Consider the following 13,628-nt stretch of genomic DNA (forward strand, 5'->3'; position numbering starts at 1 on the left):
AAATTAATAAAAACCATAATTTCAAGGTCTCCAAAAGGCTTTTTACCGTGACTCAAGCCTGGTTACATTGGAAAGCCCAAGAGCTCCATCTTGTGGCTTTTCTGTTCTGAGCCGGGGAAAATAATTAATAACAAAATTACATTTATTTTTAAGTCACTCAGAAATGCAATTTCTTTTGCTGGCATCGCACATAGAAGCAGGCAGGGAAGAAACTCGGCCAATAAACCATGTTTTGCTCTATTTTGTTGTGCAACGTCATCTCCTTTTCTCGCTTAAGGAAAAATTCTCTGCTTTTTCCTAACCCACAACCCATCGCAAAACTATTGCCAGCAGCAGGACCTAAGTTAAACAAACCTGCGGTCTGAAAGAGAAAGTTGCTGGGCTGGAGAAGGGCACAGCACCCAGCAGAGGGGCCACACAGCTCCCCATTGAAACCAGTTGGCAGCTGCCTGGTGTGATTGCTCCTCTTCCCACAAACATCCCCCAGTCCCCTCCAGAAAAGAATATTTGGGCCAGGCCTCCTGCATCCAGGTCCCTGCAGTTATTTTCTACATCTTTTATTTACCATTTATGACATTTGCAGTGGGACACCAGAGAGATTCTGAACTGGATGTTCTTGCCTGGGTTTCTACAAGGATGGCTCCGGATCTGCTCACTCCTCTGCCTCCCACCTGCAGCTTCAGTATCCATCAGAAGCTCCAAGGTCAATTTATAGGTTCTATGGGAAAAATGAGAGATATTATGAAAGAGAAATAAAAATTAAGAAGGTACAGCTGCTTATTTGAGGGAGTAAATCCAGCCCTGGCACAGAATGGGGCTGTTTCAATATCACAACGTGCAGTTTTGCTGCATTGGAGATGCTTAGGCTTCACTCGGCCACAGATAAAGCTGACCAGTCTGCTCCTGTAGACTTTTGTAATATGCCTCTGGGTTTTTTTAATCCTGAATTGGCAACAGGTAAATCCCAACTTAGCTGTTGTTTCCCCACTCTGAAGCAGAATCCTCCTTGGGAGGCTATTGAGCTGTGTCCCGCAGGAAACTATGTTCAAAATCCACATCTGCCGAGCCCAATCAAGGACCACCTCTGAAGATATATTTTTGGGAGGCTTATAAATCTTTGAATCTCCTTAATTTAAGATCAAGCCAGCAAAAACCAGAAGTGGGTTCTTTTAGAAACATCTCCATTCCAAGATCTATAGTGCACTGTGCATCCCATCAAAATAATCCCCACGGAGAAGCAAGTGGCTCCACAATCTGCAGTGAAGCAAAGTGTCTGCTGCCTCCAGGTGACCCACTTGAGACTGGTTCAGTCTCCACTCAGGGCTGCTATCACTGGGCAAGCTGTGCAAAGCCAACCCTGCTCCAGCCACAGCTGACTCACAGCCCAGCACGAGTCACCTGAATTCACACAACAGAGGAAGGAGATTAAGCTATTGGAGAGCATCCAAAGGAGGGCAACAGAGATGGGGAAGGGCCTTGAGGGGAAGTCGTGTGAGGACACTGAGGGTACTTGGTGTGTTCAGCTGGAGGAGACTGAGGAGAGACCTCAGTGCAGTTCCAACTGCCTGGGCAGGGGCAGAGGAGGGGCAGGGACTGAGCTCTACTCTGGGGGGACCCGGGACAGCAGCCAGAGAAGGGCTGGAGCTGTGTCAGGGCAGGGTCAGGTTGGATCTCAGCAAAAGGTTCTTCCCCCAGAGGCTGGTTGGGCACTGCCCAGGCTCCCCAGGGCAGTGGGCACAGCCCCAAGGCTGCCAGAGCTCCAGGAGAGTTTGGATGATCCTCTGGGGCACAGGGGGTGACTCTTGGGGATGGGCCTGTGCAGGGCTGAGGGTTGGACTCGATGATTCCTGTGGGTCCCTTCCAACTCAGCATATTCTCTGATTCTGTGAATGGAGCTAAACGTGAGAGTCACTGTGGAGAAACCAAGGAAGGAGAGGGAGTGATGGACTGCAAGGAGCCAGTTGGCAGTGAAACCTCTCCCCTAACATTTATTACTTACACTGGCTATGCTGAAACGAAGAAGAAGACCCTGAGAGACAGACAAAACTTAAACAGGGACCTACTGAATCAGATCAAGGTGCTAGAGAGAAGCAGCTGTCCTGCAAGGTGTGGTGCTGAGCAGCACATACAGATGAGGAGATGTCTCCCTGCTGGCAGGTACAGCAGGAGTTCATCCCCCCTCACCTCCACCACACAGAGCTCGGCCCTCGCCTGCCGTTGTCCTGCCCAGGGCTGAGCAGAGCCCACAGACATCTCTGCTGTCCTTGGGAGGGCTGGAGGTCGGCCCGGGAACAGCTGGCTCACCCACAGCTAAAAATAATCAGCCTCTTCCTGTGGGTGATAGGAATTATAGGAAACACATTGTCAAGTTCAGGGAAGGGCCAATGGCCATTTCCCCAAATCCATTTGTCTTTTGGCACTAGGTCATGCAACCTGTACTCATTCTGGGACAGGACTTGCTCCTTCAGGACTTCCACTGGCAATAATGGCACTTTCCTGGATTAAAAAGAACACAGTGTATGAAAAGGAGCAGAAGGATGAGGTGCAGCTCCAGAGAGGTTAAAGGACCTCTGCAGAATAGCCAAGGCCACAGCACCAGGAATTCAAAATCCACAATTAAGGAGAATAAAAGCAAAGCCAAGAGAAGGGACAGGGTAGTATAGATCTAAGTGGAAAAGACAGGAGTTCTCAGAGGAGGGTTTTATTTTCACAGGAAGCATTTCATACCTACAAGGCAGAGGAGCTAAGGGGTGAGCAGGCAGCCAGGTGACACCAGGATAGCGTTTGCCAAGGCTTGAGAGGGTCATGGGAGGGAGAGAAAGTTAAATAAATCTGAACTTTTCAGCTCCCTGGTGGAGTATGAAAAGAGAGGAAAAAAAAAAAAACATCTGTCAGACAGATGTAAATTCAGGGTAAGCATGCAAATAGGATAACTAAACCTTGCATATATTGGTATCTGTTTTTTCCTGGACCCATTTATACAATGGGCTGTATTTATGTTTCAAAATACTTCCCATCAAAATAACCTGAGAGGAAACAGGACTTGACTGACACCTTATTTCACTGTGTTTGCATTTTTTTGCCATACAGGGCATAATCTGGTTCTTAGGGAGTTAATGCACCTGCCATTCCAGTGCTGACAAGCAGTTTTTCAGAAGAACATGGAATTTTATTTATTTATTTATTTATCTAAGGAGCCCTGAAGATTGTTCTCAAGAGACTTCTTGAGCACTGCCAATAACTAGCAGGTACCAACACATGTACATTTTTGACTGCACCATGATTGATGGTGCTTATTTGTGGCTTGCTGCCTAAACCTCTCCTTTTCCTTTGCTTTCTGTCTGTCTCTCTCTCACTCAGGCTTTTTTAGTGTGTGTGGTTTTTTTAAATAATAAAGACACTTTAGCCATTCGGGCTGGGGTGGGGGGAGAAGTGGGGGAGGAATGATTTATCTGGTGCCACTGTTGTCTTTGAGCTGCTCTGTTCCATGGAGGTTTTCAGAGCAGTGAGTAGTCAGTGGAGAGAAACTGAGACCGGTGGGCAGGGAGGGCTTCGGAGCTGGGGACACAAACTGGCAAAAGCCTGCAGGGGCACTGAGGGAGGGAACCCACCTTCTGAGTCCAGTCCTGCTTCTGGAGCTCATGACAACTTCTCTACCTCCAGAGTCAAGAGACCCAGCTAGTTCTCACGAGCAAAAGATCAATCTTCATTTCCCTACCCCTTCTTCCCTATATTCACCTCCTTGAAGCAAGATGGGGATGAGAAGTCCATATAGAAGATACAAAGGCTGTAGAAAACAGCAGAAACCTGCAAAACTCACTCAGTACAACATTACTGGCCTATCCACCCTTCACAAAACTCCATCCAAGAACTGAGCTTAAGAGGCTTACAGCAAACCCAGGCAAACCTCTGAGCTGGAGGCTACTTCTCTTTCAATTCCCCAGATGACTAATTGCTTTTATCACTTTGCTAATCCCCTTTACACCTGCATAGCACACTGGGGAGAGGCAGAGGAATGTTTCCCATTTCCCTCACACACAGGTTAACCTGCTACTTCTCTTTCAAAGGAAAAAAACTGATCTGATGAAACCTTAAGCACAAAAGGCCTGGCAACTAGGCAGAAATAGCAGCAGGTCTACCAGGAGATCCTTCTGATGGCGTAGCTGAATCCAGCCGGAGTGCTGGGTTTGCTCCCTGCAGCCTTGGAGGGACTCACACCCCATGGGAGGGACTCACCCCAGCACAGCCTCTGCACCAACGAGAGCACCGAGAAACAAGACCCAAAGCCTCCAGCCTGGGGAAGTTCAAAACCCTTTACACCTCATCCACAAGGAGAGCCTGCGAGGGAATCAAAAGCCACATACAAGGGCTGTTTCTACCTACAAACTCCCTCTCACACAGCACCATCCCAGAAGGGGGCTGGGCTCCTGCTTTCCATGCAGGTGCCCGACCTTCCCAAAACCACCCAGAAACTGGGTATCCCATGGGTAAGGCAAGACTTTTGCCCCTCCATCCACCAAGAGCAGGTGGATGCTGAGGTGCTGCTGGATCTATACACATGCCTGGGCACACTTGTAAAATCCACCTTAAATCTGAGGTGTTACCTGAGGTGGGTGGCTGCAAAATGGTCAAACAGTACCATCTGCAGGGAACAGGAGAGGTTGCAGTATGTGCCTGGTGGCCAGGAGCACTCTTACTCCAGCCAAAGTGCACTCTGGTGGGCTCCAGCTCACACAGCTGAGGCACCAGCTGCCTTCACTCCAAAACACATTAATGGGAAGGACATTTCAAAAAACAAAACAAGGACAAAGCAATATTTAAAACTTCCAAAAACTTGCAAAAACTTCCTGTCTGGAGGATGGGAAGCCCAGATACACCCAGCAGAGCAGTGGCACATTGTTGGCTGACAGCTCACACTGCAGAATTCACCCCAAACCTCACCCTGGGTTGTGCAAGTGCTTCCTGTGCTCTGGGGAGATACAGGTGAGAGCAAAGCTGTGCAGGGGCTCAGAAGAAGGAACTCAGAGCCAAGAGGACTACCTGGACACAAACACAGAATCTGGAGTCTCATTCCCTATCCAACTTAAAAGGAAGGAGAGTTTTCAGAAATCAAGGCATGGGTGACACTCAGATGTCCTCTGTGACCTGTTCATCTGAGCTGCAAAACATTCCCAAAGGACTCCTAGGTTTCCTTTAGCTGTAAATTTGTGGCACTTCCCTTAAAACCACCACCACAGTGAACCTAAATAGCTGCAGCCACAGCATTTACTGCACATTGTGGCATCTGCAGAAGTGCTGACAGGGACAGCTGACAGCTCTCCACAGTGTAATTCACACCAGAACATCATCTCCCAGGCACTCGGGCTTCTCACTGAAAAATTATGTGATGCTTTTTTGGAAATCCAGTGCCAGTTTATTGATACACAGCCTGCACCAAATAATGGGATCTGCAGCAATTTAGCTTAACTTTCCAATGATTTCTTTTCTCCTCTAAGGTCTGTCTCAATCCACCTCGTGTCATGATTTAACTGGGCAGGCAGTGAAGCACCCCACAGCTGCTCCTCATCCTTCCCAGTGGGATGGGGTAGAAAATCAGAATGAAGGTAAAACTTGTGGGTTGAGATAAAGACAGTTTAATAGAACAGACAAGGAAGGAAAATTAATAATAATTATAAAAGAATATACAAAAGAAGCACAGCATAGTGCAATTGCTCACCAGTCTCTGACTGATGCTCAGCCAGTCCTTGAGCAGCAGCTGCTGTCCCTGACCCACTAAGCACAAAGCCACTTTGACCTGTTGTCACCTGGGCACCTTTGTCACCTGGGCACATTTCTCTGTGTTGTTTAGATTATGTAGCACAGGAAAACCCTGCACAAAGTCAAATCTTTCCACATCTGCCACTGCTCAAACACAGACTTAGCACTGAAGAGGCACCATGGTCCTCATGCTTTGCTCACATGCCTGGACTGAGTTTCAACATTCAACAAGCCACCAGAAATCTTGTGGATGGTTGGCACTCTGGCTTGATGCTTTCTTCCTGTTGTGCTCCTCTTTCCACAGTTGCATCTTATGTCTGTAAAGGATAAGAACACAGAGACTGTATCCTCAAGGCTGGTTGGGATGGTTCAAAATTCATCCACTGGATCCAAAGCTCAGGCTAAATAACATGTAGAACAGAGATGGGCCAAAAAGAGAAGGGAAAAGGCAGCTAATCCTGGGAATTGGTGAAACCTGCCCAAAATTTGACATGACCTAAGTATTTTACCTGTGTGCCTCCAAAAAGACCAGGAACTTGAACAGTGGGTCCTTGTTAGACCCAAACTGGTTCACATTTCCTTTTACTAAACCTCCCAGGAACAGCAAAGGACATCCCTCATGGAGCATCGTGCCAGGGTGTGAGAGCACTCCCCTCGTCCTTGTCTCCTTGCATCCTCTGGGAAATCATGCACCAGAGTCAGGAAACAAAGAAAAATGGATATTTAATTCACCCACAAATGAATAGACTTCTCCTCCTCCTGCAGCTTTGTACAAAATCTACTTCAGTGTCAAAATGGTAGGTTTGAGATACTTAAGTTTAACTCTTTCCAGTAAATGTATGTTTTTAATATCCATAGGAAGGGGATCATCTTAAAACACTATTGGTATATGTTTAGCTACAACTACAAGTTTTCCCTGTAAAAGGTTTTGAAAAAGCAGATGAGGGCATATTTTAGAGCTGAAAATCAAGCCAGACTTATGTTCTAGGAACACCTTTAATAAAACAAGAGGGAATTATCATGAGCAGTTGAGGTTGGCTATTAGTCTGTTCCCCCTGAAAAAGGCAGCCCCAGGCACAAGTCTTTGTGCTCCCCTCACCTCCAGCTCAGGGATTAAGGCAAAACCTCACCTTTTTGTGTCCTGGCCGGCTCTGCTTCCAGGATCACCCTGATCCCAGTGGAGCAGGTGGCCAGCAGTGGGGTGGGGGGCAAGGAGCACCCCTTCACCTGGTCTGTCCCAATTACAGAGCTGGACTTCTAGAAGATTTTAAAATCTCTGGCAAATCTGCCTGTGTTCACTTTACAAGAGCACATGTAATACAAAAACATTGCAAAGGAGATGAAAATCATGATGCAAAATAGATAAAGGGGTTTTAATTCTCCAAACATAAAAGAGAGGCATTTTTCCTACAACAGAGCCGGAGCAGAACCTGTGCTTTGCAATCTGTGAAACACAGCCAGGGCACCTGGGGCTCCCCCAGCCCTTGCTCTGGAGCTGCTGAAGTGAAATAATGCTCTGAAAAGTGGGTGAAGACTTTCCCCCAACCCACGACCCACCCAGAGCCACCCCTGGGAAGGAGCATGTGCTCAGTGCTGACTTTTATGTGTTTTTCTTCAATCAGTTCATATTATTTTGACACAGTTTGCTTCTTGCTGCCGAACATGACAGCTCTCTATATTGACACTGCATAGTATATTTATTCTAGTTTAGCACGATCTCTGGTCCACAACTCTTAAAGCTACAGCCCGTGTTCAATCTGTATCAGTTTAACATGCCAGCACCATATGGCTTTCCATAATCAGCTGCAGCATTGTACTTCAAACCCACTGCTGCATTTATAATATTATTCTATGCTGCACAAACACCAATATTTAGAAAGAAAAATGTCCTTTTTATTGGACTCCTGCTGATGCCCCAGCTGTTAGCCAAGGCACGCAAAGAGTTTCTCTTTTTTGCATGCAAAAAAAGAGCCCAAAGGGTTTTTTAAAAATCTTACATCTGAAAGGTACATTTTGTCCTGCCCCAGTAGGTCTGTAGGACTGAGTTAAAATGTGGGTTTTTATTAGATGAATTGCATCATTAAATTACATTATAAAAACTAAAAATGCACCATTAATTTTCAAAAACAATAGTAAATGCATCTCATTTCTGATACATGATTCTGCATTTAATTTTTGCCCTGGGCCACGTTTTTCTAACAGGCTCACTGTCTTCCATTATGCAGACTATATAAATGGAGCTAAATTGCTGGAGTTGGGGGAAGAAGATGTTGGTCAAATGTCTAATGTGAAAATAAATGAGTTTCTAATCAGCTGTTGCAAAAAGAAAAATTACTTTTTGATCTCGGCTCAGCCAAGCAAGAATCTACCTAGCTCAAGTAAAAAAGAATTGTACAGGATGTAGAGAGAGACAAAAGGTTGGACAGACAGACGGCCACGGCAGTAAATGAGGTTAGTGCACTCAGTTCTGTATGAGCAGCATTTCTTGATTAAATGTGCAGGAGTTCCCCTGACCTCGAGCCTTGGTGCTGCAGGGTCCTCACCACTGCTGGAGCTGCTCTCCAAGCACCTGGAGATCACTGTGGGTTGGAAGGGAAGGGAGGGACAGAGGGACCGTGCCTGTCCGTGCGGCAGTGGGACAGCGAGGGAGCCGAACCAGAAGAGAAACCATCATCTCAAAACTCTTCCATGTGCCATGAACGGGTAAGTCAAACCTTGCCAGAGGTCCCACAAGCCTGGCAGAGGCCAAGGACATGCTGTGTGCTTGGGGCTGCAGTCAGCTGGGATACACGTCTGCAGAGAAGGCTGGCTGCCAGCCAGGGGGAATGCCTTCCAAACCAGCCCACAGCAGGGAGCCATAAACATCTTCTGCTCAAAACCAGCCTTTGGAATGGGTCCTGCACCCCAAAATGCACCAAATCAGCCAAGAGCAACTCCCAAAGGCAACTGGGTGGCCCCATCCATCTCCTGTCTGGGTCCAAACTCAGCAGGTGATGTCCCCACCCCAAAAGGGACATGTTTGCATTCCCAGGCAATGTGGACCAGGAGGAGAGGAGCTGCAAAGCCAGGCTCTGAGGGCCTGACATCCACACTAGCCACAGCTCAGAGGATTTTTGCTCCAGATTAGTCTCACCGTGGTCCCATGGTCTAAATGCCCCTCAGTGGCTGCATCACATGCTTGAGGAACATTTTCCATTTCACTCAGTTTTAAAGGAATTTAGGTCAGACACTCCAAGATGTGAAAGCAAACCAAAATCATAGAATCACAGAATGGTTTGGATTGGAAGGGACCATGAGGATCATTTAGTTCTAATCCCTATAGGTGGAGACGGCCAAGAGATTTGCTTCAGAAGTCCCTCCCTGATCCAAAGCACACCCCAAATACAGGGGTACCCAGAAAGACCCTAGAGGTCAACACTTCTGAGCAACAAAACACAAAGGAGACATCACTGAAAGTACAGAGAAATGGAGAATTTAATTCCTCCAGAAGACAGGCAAGGAAGACGTTGAGTCCCAGTTTTGCACAGCCAAGTCCATCACAAGTGTTTTAAGAGTCTTTTTTTTCCTGCCACCACCTACCACTACTAAAAATTACTGTGCTTTTTTATGGTAAGAAGGAAACCCACCCAGCAAAATTGACAAAAGCTGTGGTGTTCATGACTATAACTACAGTGTAATGCAGTGATATTATAAGCTAGTTACAGCTCAGTATCATTTTACACATAAAGAGTTTGAGTCCTGCTTTTTGTAGGAAAGGCACAGAATAACTGCGTAGAATTACAGCTCTCTATATTTAACACTATTGTAAATAGTTTATGATTTATATAATTAATAATTTTTATTAAATTAATGATGAGGTGTCAATGCAGAATGAGAAAAAAAAATGCTTTTTGGTCTCAACAAGGAGGCCAGGCTATATGGGAGGAGGGAAGGGAGCACATGGATCAAGCACTGATGCAGTTCATGGTGTTTCTAAGATTTTGTGCTGGTTCTATGGAGCTGGAATAAATACAAATTTAAGGGAAACCCTCAGGAAGAGAGAATGAGAATCAGAAACAAAAAAGAAGATAAGAAAAGGGTGTGTATGGAAAATCCAAAGAGGTCTCCTGCTGTGTTTTTTTTTATCAGAATAGATAGTTTTAACAGAAACACACATTCAGCACAAGTGAGATGTCACTGGGAGCCCTGTTTCCCTGATCAGCCAGATGAGTGATGGTTCCTTACCCTCTTAAGTTAACAACCACCCTCCTGCTCTCCATCCCCCTGTGATGCCAAGCAGCAGCATGATGCACTGTTTTTATAATCTGCTAATGGATGAAAAATATTTACCTCATTAACCTCAGATAACCTCGTCAGCCCGTGACAGGAGCCACGTTGCTCCACACATCCCCGTTTGAAAACTTCTGTGCCAAATTAATTCACATGCAACAAATTTTATGCAACAAGTCAATAATGGGAGTGGAATAGTGTAGAAATCGGTGTGCTTGCTCTGTGAAAATGTTCAGGGTTGAAGGAAGGAAATCTTTTCTGCACTTGGGTGAGAAATCTTTAAAAAAGAAAGAAAAAGCAGCAGATCATCTTCCCAGTCCCAGCAGGCAGGGAGCAAGGAGGGAAGGAGAGAGCCTTCTCCTGGGTGTCCTGGGTGTCAGCTCTACCCATTGCTGTAATAAATAAGCTCAGGATTTCAAATCATGAACTGCTTACTGTAAAATTCAGAGAGAAGCAGAAACCAAAATGGTCAACAACCTCCAACAGCAGGACTCTGGAACAGCCTGCCCTGAGCATCTGAACCAGCCAGACCTCCTGCCCCAGGGGGTTGTGAAGTGCCTCTCTGGGTTAAGGCAGAAGCCTAATTCAGTGCAATCCTATATCTAAAAAACCTTCCAGTTGAAGGTATTACTCAAATTGACACATTCCTGGAAAAAAAATCCCTGTTGCAAATTATCAGCATTTTCCCCAAACTAGTTTTGACTAAAGTTTTCCTGACTCGCTCTGGGCATGAGGGAGACTGACAGGCCATCAAAGGTGGCAGGTGGTGATCCAGTAGCTGGGACAAATAAAGCAAGGAAACCTGTAGGCACTGTGGAAAATAGGGACCAAGGTCTCCTCCTCCCACTCTGACAGCCCATGGGTCACAACAGCAGGGTGGGCACCGAGATACACTGATCATTATCTCACTTCAGGAGTTTTGCTAATGCAATGCTACCATACACATACAGCTGATTCTACATTCATTTCCTGATCAGCAACCTCTAGATCACTGAATGGATTTTTTTTTTAAAGAAGACTCTATTTTTAGAGTGCATATTAATCACCCTTAAGCAGGTGCAAAATCAACCTGTTTATTATTGTTTCTTTGAATCCTTTATGGTACTTGCAAGCAAATAAATCCAGTTAATGCAATAAAAGGATTTATTGTCATCTAAATTTATGCCAACAGTTTAATCATAACACCTTTCCATCTGACAGACTTCCTCGAGAACAATTTGCCCCACAATTTGTCAGCAAGAAAATGGCCTTGTATAAATGCTGGGAGAAAATAAATGTTAATATGTGACACAGTCTTTCATTCTTCTAATTGCCCAGGGAGTTTAAGGGAGACAGACTTATTTACTCACAGTAGAAAGTGTGCTGTAATAAATTAGCACTATTATGGGCCTAAATAAGTCCCTGACAATGACAGAACCAAAGGTGGAAGGGAAATGAGGGGAGACATGAGCATCTGGAAAACATCTCTGCTGGTGAGTGGGTGTGTGAGGGCACAAACCTCCATGTGAGCAGTAAGAGCCCCGAGGGTTTAACATTCAGTATCCATAGGGGAGCCCTGGAACACATTCCCTGCATTTTAAAGGGATACTCACAAGCTGTAAGGAGCATCCTCCTCCCTCCTTGCACACTTGCTGAAGATGTCTGACTCTCTCCAACAGCCAGACCTACCCACAGGGTTGTGCATCCTGCCAGCCCCCACTACCAGCATTCCCTTTGGCCCAGCCTGGAGCTGAGGGCAATGCACCCATGGGTAGGGTTCTCCTTAAGGTCAGAGCCTCCAGAGCTGAGCCTGGCTCACAACCACCCCAGCTTTTGGGAGAGCAGCAGCACCACCACGTGAATCTGGACATGTGTATGAACTTCTCAGCTCTCACAGTGAGTCTCTTGAGAAGTTTGTCTGTCCATGCCCAGTGGAACCATTTGTTTGCTCTTTCAGATAACACCTCGGTACCATAAATGGCAGGAGGTGCCTTGGCAAGCCAGAGGGGAGGTGAGGGAAGCAAAGACAAAGCCTATGCTCCCAGCCTGGCCACTTCCTCCTGGGGTTCCTAATGAATGCCAAAGACCTTGATATTTGCCTACTGCCATAACAATGGGCTGGTATTGCCACAACACAGACAAGCTTTAGGTATTCCCCTCCCTTATTATTATTTCTTTATTTTCTCCCCCCCCCCCTTTTTTTTTTTCTTCTTTTCCTTGTGTCCCTCTCTACAAAGACTCCCTCATTTCTCTGAAACAAATTGCCCACAGCTTGCTTTCCCATACATCACAGAGTGAGGACCAGGCCTTATCAACGTTGCTCTGCTTTTCCCATCTATTACCCGGTTTGTTTGCACTTTTATCCCATCGTCCTTGCACAAGGGAGAAAACATCCATCATCCATACATCTGCCAGCTGTCACAGGGCTGTCAGCACAGTGACAGCCAACGTGACAAAACTGTTGTAACGCTACACCAGCGCTGGGGCTCTGAGTTGAGATTAAACAGGCGGAAGAAAAAAATAAAAGGGAAAAAAATTTAAAAGTAGACTTAGCTACAGAGAGTAAAAATAAAAAAATTGAGAGCTGCACTTTTTGCAAAGAGAAGAGGGAAGGAGAAGAAAGCAGCAAAGAAGGAGGTGAGGGGTAGTGGGACAGGGTTTGTTTTCAAAGAGATGTCAGAGAGCTGGTACAACAGAAAGAAACTGCAATATGTGTTTGTCACCTGCTCAGATGAACATTCCTGAAGCAGAAACAGCGTGCAAAGCACTTCACCCCGTGCCCCAGAAGCTGCAGATCTCCTGCAGGAGCATGGCACAACTTGGCAGGACCCCAGGGAGCAGAGGAGGGACACGGCACCCCCTGTACACCACCCACCACAGCAGCTTTGGGGGGCTTTCCTGTTGCTTCCTGTTCTTTGCCAAGCACTGTCAACAGAGCTGCAGGCCCCTCTTTCATGGCCACTTTCTCCCTGCAAAATCCTTCCTTACAATTCACTTGTAGCTTTGCAGAGCCCTTTCCAAAGCTCGGAGCCAGATTATGGGAAGGCTGAGACCCAAACCCTATGGAGAACATTTTTTCATCAAAACATTCAATGCCAGTAGCATGACTAAAGCACCAGAGACATGAAGATGCTTCAGACAGGCAGAGTTGATGCCCTCCCATCAGGGAACAAGTTACACTTTGGTCCAATACAGCTATAACCCAAATTTCATAACTGCTCTCCAATCATGCCCTGTTTTTAAACTCCTGGAAGGATCAAGGCATGCTAAGCACATCTACTCATTCATTCCTGCCTTGACTGTACCTTGGCCTCCTCCCTGCTCTTCCTCCCCACCATTCAGATCACACAGTGCTTCACCTCTAGCACCTGTTTGGCCACAATAAGAATGGAGACCAGTCATAAATCCTCAGGACAGATGATGCTTTCATGCTAAAGTGAGGAGAAATAACCCCATCCATGGGCTCAGGGGGCAATCCTGAGGTTGTTAAAGATATCTTCCTTTGAAATACTCAAACTGCAATGTGTTGGAGACATGGAGCAGTTCTGTGTTCTGAACAGATAGAATGCAGGGCAGCTCCTAAACCCAGGATTGCAGAGAGTCAAAGTAAGTTTGCTTTCAAA

This window comes from Manacus candei, unplaced genomic scaffold (assembly GCF_025592945.1).
Source record: "Manacus candei isolate 608988 ecotype Guabito, Panama unplaced genomic scaffold, ASM2559294v1 h1tg000057l, whole genome shotgun sequence".
In the NCBI taxonomy this organism is placed as follows: domain Eukaryota; kingdom Metazoa; phylum Chordata; class Aves; order Passeriformes; family Pipridae; genus Manacus; species Manacus candei.